We start from the raw sequence: 13,761 nt of genomic DNA on the forward strand, positions 1-13,761 counted from the left end.
TTGGCAAATAACGACGTAATAAGTTCTTAGGGTTAAGAAAATAGTTATAAATTTTTTAAATATTCCACTATGTAACCTATTTCTCAAGTTGAAGGAGGTTTTTAGAATCACAAATGGAAATGTGAAGGAGGTGAACGATGAAATTGCAATGGGGATAACGCAAAATCATGGGAGGAAGGAGATAAGGAGAAGAAAGGAGCGCATGCATAAAGAATAAAAATTGGTTTAGGGTAGAAATCGTGATTGTAAGATATCATAAATTGTTGCGATGAAGGGCGGAAGGATTAGGAATCACAATGAGGAAGTAGGAGAAAGACAGATTGTGATACATATCAGTTTCGGGACGTGTTAGTTTTAATCATAAACTAACAAAGATGTAACTTCTCAAGCTAAACTTGAAGGAGTTAATCCCGGTTTTATGGATTAAATCCATAGGAATAGTGAAATCCCCATTGTTGAAGGTGAAAACCTCAACAAAGCTTCTTGAAGAAGATGATAAATTTTGATTGATAAAAAGTTAAGTATTACAAAGAGAAAGAGATGAATTTATATCACCTCAAAACCTAAATGCCAAATTACAATAAAGGACAATTACATAGTTAATTAAAAATATAAAGATAAGGGTAAAATGTGTTGAGTATAAAAGGGTGGCATGGATGGTAATTAAGGAGTGGCATGAGTTGTAAATAGGGACTGACAGAGTTGTAATTAAGGAGGAAACTGGAGTAAGGAACACGTTCTTTAAAATGAATCAGCGTGGATTTTCCAAACGAAGCGTGGATTGGCTGCTGGACTTTTCTTCGGATCATTCCTTCATTCACGTGGAGCGTGCCCAATCCAAGCGAAGCGTGGATTGGTTGCTGGTCTTTCTCTGGATCAAACCTTCCTTCACGCGGAGCGTGCCTTAGCTGCTGACCTGTCGTGTAGCACTGTTTTGGCCTCTTTACTCGCTTGTTCGTTCGTGCTTGGTTCTTCCTCCGACTTCCCTCGCCCGGACTCGATCCTCTAAGGAGATGCTTCGCATTATACACTCTCTCTTAAAAAGAACTTGACCCTAAGTTACTTTCTACATATTGATGAGACATGTTCGTTTGGAGCGGACCCAAGCTCTCAAATCGAACCAAGCTGTTGTTCGAAATGAATTCAAGAAGCCCACTCCACATATCACCGGACTCACCTTCTCCTCACGAGCTTTTCCCCATATCTCAACAAGTGCCTCTACCCGGCTTTCATCTTCTGTGGTACTCATCTCCCAATCTCTACCAACATCGAATGGTATGTCTTGGCGAAGCTTGTCAAACCACTTTCCAACGAATGCTTGGATGGTCTTCTAACGCCCCTCATCTCGTTAAACGGACCACCCTTGGATCCTCTTGATCTCCCTATCATGAACTTGAGGAATCAACGCAATCTTCTTTCGCTCATGGCCTACCTCGAATGGAATGTTCCGACGATACATATCAACCCAATTAGGATCAATCCCGTAAATACTCTTCAAAACCCCAACATGACCTTGAGTCGAATATGCACGAACCTCAATATACCTCACGCCATCAACCTGAATGCTAGGCTCAACCTCCACTCGCTTATGCCAACCTCAAATGGCCTGTCCCGACGCCATATATCAACCCAAATTGGAGCGATCACTTGAGTACTCTTCATAACCCAAACATGACTTTGAATTGAATATGCCTGGACTTTGCTATCACTCATTCCACTAACCAGGCTACAATGCTTAATCTCTCATTGCCTATGACCGACATCAAACGGAATATCTCGACGACACTTGTCAACCCACTTGACAAGACCATTTTAGTCTTGTTACTTTCTATCTTATTCTATGTAATTTGGAAATATTTGGTGTTCAATTGATGTTTTTATCTCATATTTTATTTTGAGAGAAAGTTTAGATGTTTGGTGAAAAATCTGGAAATCAGTGGCATTTTGGAGCATTTTGGAGTATTTACAAATCAGAGACCAGTTTTAGTTAAGACGTGGGCACGTCCTGTCTCAGCTATGATTGAGAAACAACAGCCAACTTCAGTTAAGGCGTGGGCACGTGGCTGAACGAATTTGGAAGAGAAAGGAAGATATATTCAGATTTGATTTTGGGATATTATCTTATTTGATTGTATTTTATTTTAGTTAGGATTTGAATATTTCTATTATCTCTAATTAAATCATTAATTAATTAGAGATTTAGTTTCTTTCTTTATCTCTTAGGGATATTTTAGTCTTTCTTCTTAGGGTTTTCCCCCTATAAATAGAGGCTTAACATTCCCTAGAGAGGAGAACTAGGTTTTACAGATTTTCATTTGTATTGTTGAATTGTTTTCATTATGAGTAGCTAAGTTTCATTTTCTGATTCAAGAGGGATTTCATTAGGTTGAAAGTTGTGAGGTTTCATGTATTACATTCTCCAAGTATTAATTCAAGTTTTGGTTTTCTTCTTCATTTCTTTTTATGATTATTGAATCGTATTCAATCTTCTATTGCTAAGTATTTATTCTTGATCCGTAATTGTCTTGAATGAATTACAACAAGTAGCAAAAATCGATCTTGAGTAATTGAGTTTTTGCTTAAGATTGATTGGGAAGCAAATTCAGTCAATTGCTATTGTCTGTCGATGTTCCTCCCAATTGGAATTGATTTGATAAACTTTCTTAATCCTAATACAGTTATTGAGAAAGTGGATATGCGTCATTCCCTTTTCTTAATAACTAGGTTGATTTAGATGCTTCATTTAAATTAATAAATTAAGAGAAAGTGAAAGAGTGAATTAGGTAATCCTTATACTCTTTAATCAAAGATTTGAATTTGAATTTGTTTATTATTTAAACCAAGGATCAACGAACACCCAATGAACCCAATCTCTTAAATCAGGTCTTTCTCATTATTGAATTCCAATTTGCTTTACTTGTTTAATTTGATTTAATCATCCATCAAAATCAAAACCCCCCTTTTTATTTTATTTACTCATTTGAATTAAGAGGTTAATTGTTCTCTTGGGATTCGACCTGGTCTTACTATTACTACAAAAACCCGTCCAAATTTGGCGCCGTTGTCGGGGAAAAATTTAGTTTCTTGATTCATTTTCCTTTGTTTTTGATACTTTTTATGACCTGCACCTCCCGTGGAAGTGAACAAATATTTATTTCTGAAATAGAAAAAGAGGTACAAAGGTTAAGAAAAGAAAAAAGACAAAGGAGTATATGTTCATCATCTTTAGAAAATTTTGAACAAATCAGAGAAACCTTTATTTTTCAAAGTGAGGAAGAGACGATGGCTGGAAATAGGACATTAAGGGATTTTGCAGCACCCAATTTAAATCGCCAATCATTTTGCATTGAGTTCCCAAATCCAGAGATACCTTTTGAACTTAAATCTGGATTAATTCACTTACTCCCTTCTTTTCATGGTCTTACAGGTGAAGATCCTCATAAACATTTAAGGAATTTCATGTCGTTTGTTCCGGTTTGAAACCCGGACGAGTAACCGAAGAGCAAGTTAAACTACGAGCCTTTCCTTTTTCTTGAAAAGATAAGGCTAAGGATTGGTTGTACTATCTTCCATCGGGATCTATCACGACATGGACAGAAATGCAAAGGTTATTTCTTGAGAAATTCTTTCCATTCACGTGTAGCGAATATTAGAAAGGAGATATGTGGAATTAGACAAGTTTGTGGAGAGACCTTATATGAATATTGGGAGAGGTTCAAGCAACTTTGCACTAGTTGCCAATATCATCAAATACCTGAACAACTCATAATCCAATATTTTTATGAAGGATTGGCTCCAATTGATAGAAGGATGATTGATGCAGCTAGTGGAGGAGCGTTAGTGAATAAGACACCCGATGAGGCAAGACAATTAATCTCCACTATGGCTGAAAACTCCTAACAATTTGGAACAAGATCAAACAGCAACACCAAGTAAGTTAATGAGGTAAATAATTTTATCATTGAAAATAAATTTGCTGAATTAGTTTCTTTGGTGCGTCAAATTGCAGCAGACAAAGTGCAACCTGAAAAGGTATATGGAGTGTGCTCAAATATAGGACATCATAATGATCAGTGCCTAACATTGCAAGAAGATGTCCAACAAACGAATGCTATTGGAGGATTTCCGGGACAACCACAATGCAGTTATGATCCTTATTCTAACACTTACAATTCGAGGTGGAGGGATCATCCAAATTTTAGTTATGGAAATCAAGGAGGACAACCAAGGTTTCAAAACCAGTCATATAACAGACAGCCTCAAGTGCAACAACCATATAAACCTTCAACCTCTAACTTAGGTATGCCTTTGGAAGATATTGTTAAAAGCCTTGCTGAAAGTACTTTTAAATTTCAACAGAAAATGGAGGCGGAAATTCAGAATTTGGGAAGTCAAATGACTCAATTAGCTACATCAATTCACAAATTGGAGGCATAAAATTCTGGAAAACTACCTTCCCAAACTATGCTGAAGCCAAAGGAAAATGCTTATGCAATCACATTACTAAGTGGGGAGGAAGTTCAATCAAGTCCACCTCTAAAAAGAGAAGAGAAACAAAAAGAACCACCCACTGTACCAAAGAAAGATCCTAAGGTAAACTCTAATACCATTCCATTAATTCCATCTAAATTGGCTCCTTTTCCTTCAAGGTTGGCAAAATCAAAGGACGAATATGAGAAAGAGGTATTGGAAACCTTTCGAAAGGTAGAGGTAAACATTCCACTACTTGATGCAATAAAGAAAATTCCAATTTATGCTAAACTTTTAAAGGAATTTTGCACAAATAAGAGAAAATTGAGAATTGATGAAAGAGTAAGGGTGGGGGGAAATGTTTCAGTTGTGATTAAAAAGAGTCTACCTACTAAACGTAAGGACCCATGCATGTTTACAATGCCTTGCGTAATGGAAATAAACGAATTGAACATGCCATGCTAGATTTAGGAGCATCAATAAATGTAATGCCTTATTCTGTTTATAATGCTCTCAATAAATGAAATCAGCTTCTTTGTGTAACAATGCGGAGAGTGGCTGTGCAATTTTCGAAAAGTCCTTGATGAATCGTCTGTAGAAACCAGCGTGTCCCAAGAAGCTTCGAATATCCTTGACTGTTTTGGGCGCAGGTAGTTTCTTGATTATTTCCACTTTAGCTTGGTCGACTTCCATCCCCTTGCTCGATATTTTATGTCCGAGTACAATGCCTCTTGTTACCATGAAATGGCATTTCTCCCAATTTAAGACCAACTGTGTTTCTGTGCACCTTTCTAAAACAGCTTCCAGATTTTTCAAACAGGCATCGAATGATGCTCCGTAGACAGAAAAATCATCCATGAATATTTCCACAGTTTTCTCGATCATATCATGGAATATGGCCATCATACACCTCTGAAATGTTGCTGGAGCGTTGCACAATCCGAATGGCATGCGTTTATACTCAAAAGTCCCATATGGACAAGTAAACGTGGTCTTTTCTTGGTCTTTGGTACAAATGTGAATCTGGTTGTACCCTGAATACCCATCCAAGAAACAATAGAATTGATAACCAGCTAGTCTTTCTAGCATCTGATCGATAAAAGGCAAGGGGAAGTGATCCTTTCTTGTTGCTTCGTTGAGCTTCCTGTAATCAATGCACACTCGCCATCCTGTGATTGTTCTGGTGGGGATGAGTTCATCCTTATCATTTCTGACCACGGTGGTTCCCCTTTTCTTGGGAACAACTTGAACAGGACTGGTCCACATACTATCTGAAATAGAATAAATGATTCCTGCATCGATGAGCTTAATCACTTCTGCTTTTACGACTTCTTTCATGTGTGGATTGAGTCTCCTTTGCGGTTGTACAATTGGTCGATGATTCTCTTCCATCAAGATCTTATGCATACAGATGGTTGGGATGATCCCCTTTATATCTTCTATTTTCCATGCTAGAGCCTTCTTATGCCTTCTTAAGATGGTGAGCAATTGTTCCTTCTGATCTTTTGTCAATGTTGCCGAGATAATTACTGGTCTATTGTTTGGTGGATCCAGGAATGCGTATTCCAGATGATCGGGCAGTGGTGTTCTTCTTTGTTTCCCTTGTCGATGCCTATCTCAGGGGGGGTATCTTGCTTTTCTTCATCGTTGGTTTTTTCTTCTGGTTCGGAGTCAAACAACTGTTCCTCTTTTTTACGCTTTTGCGCATCGATTTGTTCCTGCAAGAAAAAATTATCATACTTTGTATCCATGAAATAGCATGAGTCGTCAGATGTTGGTGCATGGTGAATAGCTTCATGCATTTTAAACACTACTTCTTCATTATTTATTTTCAGAATGAGATGCCCCTTATGCATGTCAATAACAGCTCTGCCAGTTGCTAGAAAGGGTCATCCCAAAATTATTGGGACTTCCAGATCCTCAGCAATATCCATTATGATAAAGTCAACAGGTAAAATGAAGTTGCCAACCTTAACCAAAACATCTTCGATTATACCCTTGGGGTATCGAATTGATCGATCTGCTAGTTGAACCGTGACCTTAGTTGGTCTTGGTTCTCCTAGGCCTAATTGCATGTATATTGAATATGGCATAAGGTTAATGTTGGCTCCTAAATCACATAAAGCATTTTGGATGGTAAGTGTTCCTATCGAACAAGGTATAGAAAAACTCCCTGGATCTTTGAGCTTCTTTGGAATTTGTTGTTTGGCTTGCAGGATGGATGAGCTGTCCCTGTTCAATTGTACCATGGCTACGCTTTCCAATTTCTTTTTGTTGGTCAGCAAATCCTTTAGGAATTTGACATACATGGGCATTTCAGATAAAGCTTCAATAAATGGTATGTTGATGTGCAACTTCGTCAATTGGTCAAGGAAGCTCTTATGTCTCTTCTCACAATTCTGCTGCTTCAGCCTTTCAGGGTACGGAACCCTTGGTTCATATTGGGGTGCACCTGGTTCATGTTCCATCAACTGTTTATCTTTCCTATGTTGGGAAACAGGTGGTTGATCATTAGAGCTTGCTCCTTCGGTAGTAGGTTTCACCGTGTGGTCCGGTACTTCCTTTCCTCCCCTCAGGATAATGGCATTGACTCCTTCTTTTGGATTGGTTACTGTGTTTCTTGGAAGTGCGCCTTTTTCTTTTGAAGCTATAGCTGTAGCAAATTGTTGCATTTGGGTCTCAAGATTCTTGATAGATGATTGTGTCTGCTTCATGAATTGCATCATCATGGATTCTAAATCAGGCTTTCCTTCTTGTGGAGTGTTTGATTGGCGTTGATATTGTTGACTAGATGAATTGCTTTGTTGTGGCAGATATGCTGGTCGTAAATTCTCTTGTCTATAAGGCTGCTGCATCGCTGGTTGCCTCTGATTATCTTGCCAAGAAAAATTCGGGTGACTTCTCCACCCTGGATTATATGTGTTTGAATAGGGGTTCGGTGGTTGGCGAGCAATAAAATCACACTGTTCTTGGACAATCTATTGGTCGATGAGGCCCACTGCAGAAATCACAGCCATCAGGTGATAAGGTTTCCATCGGAGCAGAGGGTTGCGTGTTCATTGTTGAAACATTCATCTTTCCCATTGTTTTGACCAGCTGTTCCATTTGTGAAGACAATTTGCTGATCGCCTCGCTATTTGCGATATTCGTGATTCTCTTGCTGTCGGCTCTTACCGAATGCCAGTTGTAACTAGTGTTGACCACTCTCTCTATTAATTTGTATAAGGCTTGAGGTTCCAGTTCCTCCGGATTTCCATTGGCAACTAATTCAATTTGTATCTTGTAGGCATTGGTCACTCCATTATAAAAGTTCTGCACCTGCATCCACATGGGTATGCCATGATTCGACACTCTTTACAATAATTCTTTATATCTTTCCCACGCTTCAGATAATGATTCATCCTCTTCTTGAACGAAGTGTGAAACCTCATTTCTCAACTTGATTGCCTGTCTAGGCGGGAAATATTTCATCAGAAATAGGGTAGCCATTTCCTCCCAGCTCGTGATAGATCATGGTTGTAAGTTCTTCAACCAGTTCTTTGCCTTGTCTTTCAAAGAGAAGGGAAATAGCTTGAGCCGCATGACCTCATCATCGTGATTCCTATGGGATCGAAAAGTGTTACACATTATGATGAAATCTTGAATATGGGCATTTGGGTCTTCATTTGGGTATCCCCCAAACTGCACAGCTGTTTGTAACATCTGAATCATCGGGGCTTTCACTTCGAACATGCGATTTCCATCGTTTGGTATGACAATGCATGACGAATGCCCTTCGGTGGATGGTCTGGAGTAATCCTTCATCCTCAACCTCGGGTTGACATTATTGTTGTTATTTTCGTTTTCACCATGACCTTCCTCATGGTTTTCACCATGTCCTGGGTTAGGCATCTCAACTTCGCGGTCCATTCTGTTGCGTTGAGCTTGTCTGAACAGTCTTCTCCTTCTTCTGTACATTCTTTCTATCTCAACGTCTATAGGAAGGATAGGAACACATGCTCTTCGCATACAAAACTAACAATCGAAATGCACAAACTGGACAAACAGGTGGTTATCAGGTAACGAAATAAGCATACAAATACTTCGATATTTCAGTTTAAACAACCCCTGCAACGGTGCCAAAACTTGGTGTTTAGAATAGAGACGCTAGCAAGTGTACTAGGTCGTGTGTAGTGTGGTAAGACCAAGTGTCGTATTCCACAGGGATTGAACTTAAACAGGAAGAATAAGTTACCTTAAGTGTTAGATGCAAATTCTGAAGAGTGTTAATGATAGTGACTTTAACATAAACAAATGTCAAACATGCAAGTAAAGTGTGCAATCAAAATAAACAAACACAGGCCTAACCATGCGCCTAACGAACAACTGTGCCTATCTTTTTTTATATGAAGAAGTGAATCAATATTCCTGAGTTGGGTCTTTCCCTCATTGGTCACTAAGGTCAGGTATCCCATTTCCAAAGTTCCTAAGTAAATGATATTAACCAAGTATCCTTGTGCTAACTCAAAAACAAGCATTAGGCCTATGGGAACATTCGTAAAGAAACCCCAATATGTGGTGGTTTTCGTATCCGTCCACCACAACATATGCCGATTAACTGTTTCCATCATATCGGAGCACTCTCATGTCATCCTCAATAACTATCAAATAGACTCGATCATAATCTATTCTTAAAGCAAGTTAATAACACTCAATCATGGATAAAACACTTCATTCATTTAGTTAAGGATACTTACAGTCGCCGTTTAAATGGCTGGCTAGCCCTGCTGAAGAACTACTCACCCATTACTATGAGTGAACAGCTTCTTCCCAAAAGCATCATCGTTCAAAATAAAAACAGAGAAATTAAAAGCTAAGGGTGGCGCTAATGCCGAGAGATCCCTTCTACCTAAAACATTCTTCCTATTTATACTCTTACATCAACCCTAATTACAAGGGCAAAGAGTCACAAAAAGGTACAAAATAAGGACAACTAAATGATCTTCATACACTTGGCGCGAGATGGAGAGCTGTCTTGCTTTCCACGTCTTTCTCCCTTTCTCTCTCTTGTAACTTGCTCGACCCGTGCTATTATCTGTTTCCTTCCAACTGACCCGATAAATGCTGCTGTTTATGTTGTTCTGTTCTACCGAGAGGCTGTTCTTGAAGATTCCTGCTTGAACTGTAATTTCTCGCTGTTTCTTCCATCATTGGTTGAAAACTGGTACTTTAAGGCTCTTTTCCATGAATGCTTGTCTTCAAAAGTCTGCTCATTTCACTCGCATCAAATTACCCCCAACTTAAGCTTTTGCATTGGCACCCTCGTCACTAAATACACATTGTGTTCATTGCCATAATCATCAACTTCATAGGTGTCTTTAACTTGGCTCCACTCAACACTTCCTGACTCATATTCATCTTGGAACCGTTCTTCATCATCATCATACGCTTCTTTGTTTCGGCTCCACTCTACCTTTCCTAACTCATCTTCACGATGGAACCCACCTCCGTTATACTCATAGATATCTTCATTGTAGTTCCGTTCAACATCCTCCAACTCATCATCACAATAGAATCTACCTTCATTATCTTCATAAGGAGCCCCGTGTCGATCCCACTCAACACACCGACGCTCACTCTTTTCATAGTAGACTTCATCTTCGTCTTCTTCACAAGCGGCCCCATACCGGTTACACTCAACTCTTCGATGTTCATCCTCCTCATGGTAAACTCTACCATCTTCATCATAATCAAACTCATATGCACCATGACAAAGTTCACCATCCTCACAGATTTCATCTTCGGAAGAGCTCTCTCTTTCTTCAACCCCATCCTCGAATTCACTTTCATTGTAGTCACGTTCATCATTCCTTTCTAGCTCATTCTCGGATTGGTTCTCCTCTTCATCCATTTCCTCTTCTAACTCCTCTTCTTTATGATCATATTCAAATTCATTTCCCTCGTCGTCCATGAACCATCTTTTCCCACGACCTCTCGTTTCCTTCCACTTCCCCCTATAGTTCAAGTCGGCTAAACCATTTGAATAGCTCCCCGACCCAAATGACATGTTACACCCAACTATAATTGAACCACCAACATCTCTACCATCACCATATCCATCAACTTACACACAACGAGTGGTTTCCTCATTCCCCTCAAAGAGACTAACAAACCCAAACTCACTCCCCCATTCCCCAAGAATAATGCCTTCACTTTCTTCAAACATACAAATACGATTATGCTTAAGAGGCATTTTATCAAACACTTGGGGAGCATCACTTGCTACATGGGTTTCCCCAACATCCTCACCTACCAACACTCCTTTCTCCTTATCCACACATAAATCCACATTCTCATTCACAACATCATTATCAAATAACTCACAATGAGAATCTAAATCCACTTCAACATTACAAACAACATCACAAACATCCAATCTCTTCCTAGCAATAGGACTATCCACAACTTCAATATGAGAAACTGGAAGTTTAGGATTTACCTCTTTAATATATAAAGGACAAAAGATTGGTGATGGATCTTTAGGAGGAACTTTCATGGTTGGTTGGGAACTATTTCGGTATCCTTGCTTGAGACTCTCCCAAGATGCCATAAACTTCCTCATTAGCTCATTTAGCACCCGATAATCCTCCCTAGAAGTCTCTTCAAACCTACTCATGGTGGCTTTGAGATTTTCCAATCCCTTGTTGGTGGTTTCTTCGGATCTTTGAGATGAACTTGGTTGAACCATAGTCGAAAGAAGTCTCTGTTAGGATAACGATCGGCTCTGATACCAACTGATACAGATCAGTTTCGGGACGTGTTAGTTTTAATTGTAAACTAACAAAGATGTTTCTTCTCAAGCTAAACTTGAAGGAGTTAATCCCGGTTTTATGGACTAAATCCATAGGAATAGTGAAATCCCTATTATTGAAGGTGAAAACCTTAACAAAGCTTCTTGAAGAAGATGATAAATTTTGATTAATAAAAAGTTAAGTATTACAAAGAGAAAGAGATGAATTTATATCACCTCAAAACCTAAATGACAAATTACAATAAAGGATAATTACATAGTTAATTAAAAAATGTAAAGATAAGGGTAAAATGGGTTGAGTATAAAAGGGTGGCATTGATAGTAATTAAGGAGTGACATGTGTTGTAAATAGGGAGTGACAGAGTTGTAATTAAGGAGGAAGCTAGAGTAAGGAACAAGTTCTTTAAAATGAATCCACGCAGAGTGTGGATTGGCTGCTAGACTTTTCTCTAGATCATTCCTTCATTCACGCGAAGCGTGCCTTAGCTGCTGACCTGCCGTGTAACACTGTTTTGGCCTCTTTACTCGCTTGTTCGTTCGTGCTTAGTTCTTCCTCCGACTTCCCTCGTCCGGACTCGATCCTCCAAGGAGATGCTCCTCATCAGATTGAATTATAGAACATAAAGATAAAGGTTAGTTACATATAGATACTACATGTATCCATATATAAATTGGCGAAACCACAGAGTGTGTATATGTAATTAACCCTAAGGGTACGTTTGGTATGGCGTAATGCAATCAAAGTTGTAATGTAATCAAACTTGTAATGTAATGGAATGGAATGGTGATTCCATTATCATGTTTGGTTAAAAAAATGATGAAATGTAATTAGCATTACATTACTTATGTTTGCTTAGTTAAATATAATCACAAAATTTTATTTACATAATTAAAATCAACAAAAAAAACATGAAAATCGTGAAATTAGTATATAATTTTCCATGTTTTTTTTACATTTTTCTCGTTTATTGTTTTCCATTTTCATCGTTTTTTTCTATTTTCTCATTTTCTTATTTTCCATATTTTTTTTTTGCTTTTTTTTTTCGGGGTAAATTACATACGTGGTGTACAACATTTACCTATTTTCACACTTTGGTGTACAACCAAAAATTTGTCACACTAAACTGTACAAGCTTCAGGTGACCTCATACTAAAGTGTACAGCCGGTTTTTGTGACCGGTCAACGCTGGTCAACTATGCCACGTCAGCATTTTTCATTGTAGAAATAAAAAAGTGGGACCCAGTCTATATGGAAGAACTAATATAGCCTTATTTCTTATAAAATTATTAAAATACACTCATCTTCTTCCTTCAACCCTCTCTCCCATTTCTCTCTCTAGGTCTTCTCTCTCACTCCTCTCTCTCTATTATTTTCAAGATACAAAAAAGAGACATAGCAGATGCCACATTCATCACAATGGTACTGCTGCTTAAAGACATAGCAGAACAAAACGATATATTACGCACGCTACAAACTCCACACTAGATGCAGTTTTGTTCAACCTGTGTAGGGATGATTTAAAATCAGAATCCTGCACTAATTTCCGCAGGAATAGCATTAATGAGGGAGGATACTTACACCTTGTTCTGTACCACACAAGGAACAAATTACCTGAAATAAGAATAAATAATAACTATGTTCTTAATGATTCAAATAAATAACTAACAAAACATCAAATTGAATACAGATTCAATCCTAAGCTCAACGGAGTTCCTGGAAGAGGAAGAGCTAACAAAATATCAGAATTCATGTCTTCACTATTTCTCCAGTTCTTTCAATAATATCCCTTTCGGTTGAATTGAATTACAAGAAGAAACAAAGTATAAAATAGAATTAAAATCAAAACAACTAACTCTTTTCTGTATCCTGAAAATAATAGAGAGAAGAGTGAGAGAGAAGATCTGGAGAGAGGAGTGAGAGAGAAGATGTAGAGAGAGAAAAATGGGGGGAGAGGGGTTGAAGGAAGAAGACGAGGGTATTTTAGTAATTTTATAAGGAATAAGGCTATATTAGTCATTCCATAGAGAGTGTGTTCAACTTTTTTTATTTTTACAATGAAAAATGCTGACGTGGCATAGTTGATCAGCGTTGACCGGTCACAAAAACCGGTTGTACACTTTAGTGGGAGGTCACCTAAAGTCTGTACAGTTTAGTGTGATAAATTTTTGGTTGTACACCAAAGTGTGAAAATGGGTAAATGTTGTACACCACATATGTAATTTACCCTTTTTTTTCGCTTTTAGGTTTTCTAGTTTTTGCGTTTTTGAGAATGATGAGAAGTGAGATTTGACAAATGAGAGGTTAGATGGAACTTTAAAGATAGAAATTAGGATTACTTGTTGGATGCAATGAGAATTAAATCCATTTTTTTTATGTAATGGGGATTACAATAGTTGTTAAAGAAAATTTAATCTATGGATTTCTCATTCCATTACAACAAAATTTTAAAGTGCAACCAAACATGGTAATGACCTTTCAATGTAATGGCATTCCATTACAA

At 38.1% G+C, this 13,761-nt stretch overlaps 1 non-coding gene across 1 annotated transcript; it reads left to right on the plus strand.

Annotated features, from left to right (window-relative positions):
- The first annotated feature begins 7,804 nt into the window (after positions 1–7,804).
- Positions 7,805–7,911, plus strand: LOC136221343 (small nucleolar RNA R71). Its single transcript, XR_010685113.1, has one exon. It is a non-coding gene; the product is annotated as a small nucleolar RNA R71 (small nucleolar RNA).
- The last annotated feature ends 5,850 nt before the right edge of the window (positions 7,912–13,761 follow it).

This window comes from Euphorbia lathyris, chromosome 2 (genome assembly GCF_963576675.1).
Source record: "Euphorbia lathyris chromosome 2, ddEupLath1.1, whole genome shotgun sequence".
NCBI lineage: Eukaryota > Viridiplantae > Streptophyta > Magnoliopsida > Malpighiales > Euphorbiaceae > Euphorbia > Euphorbia lathyris.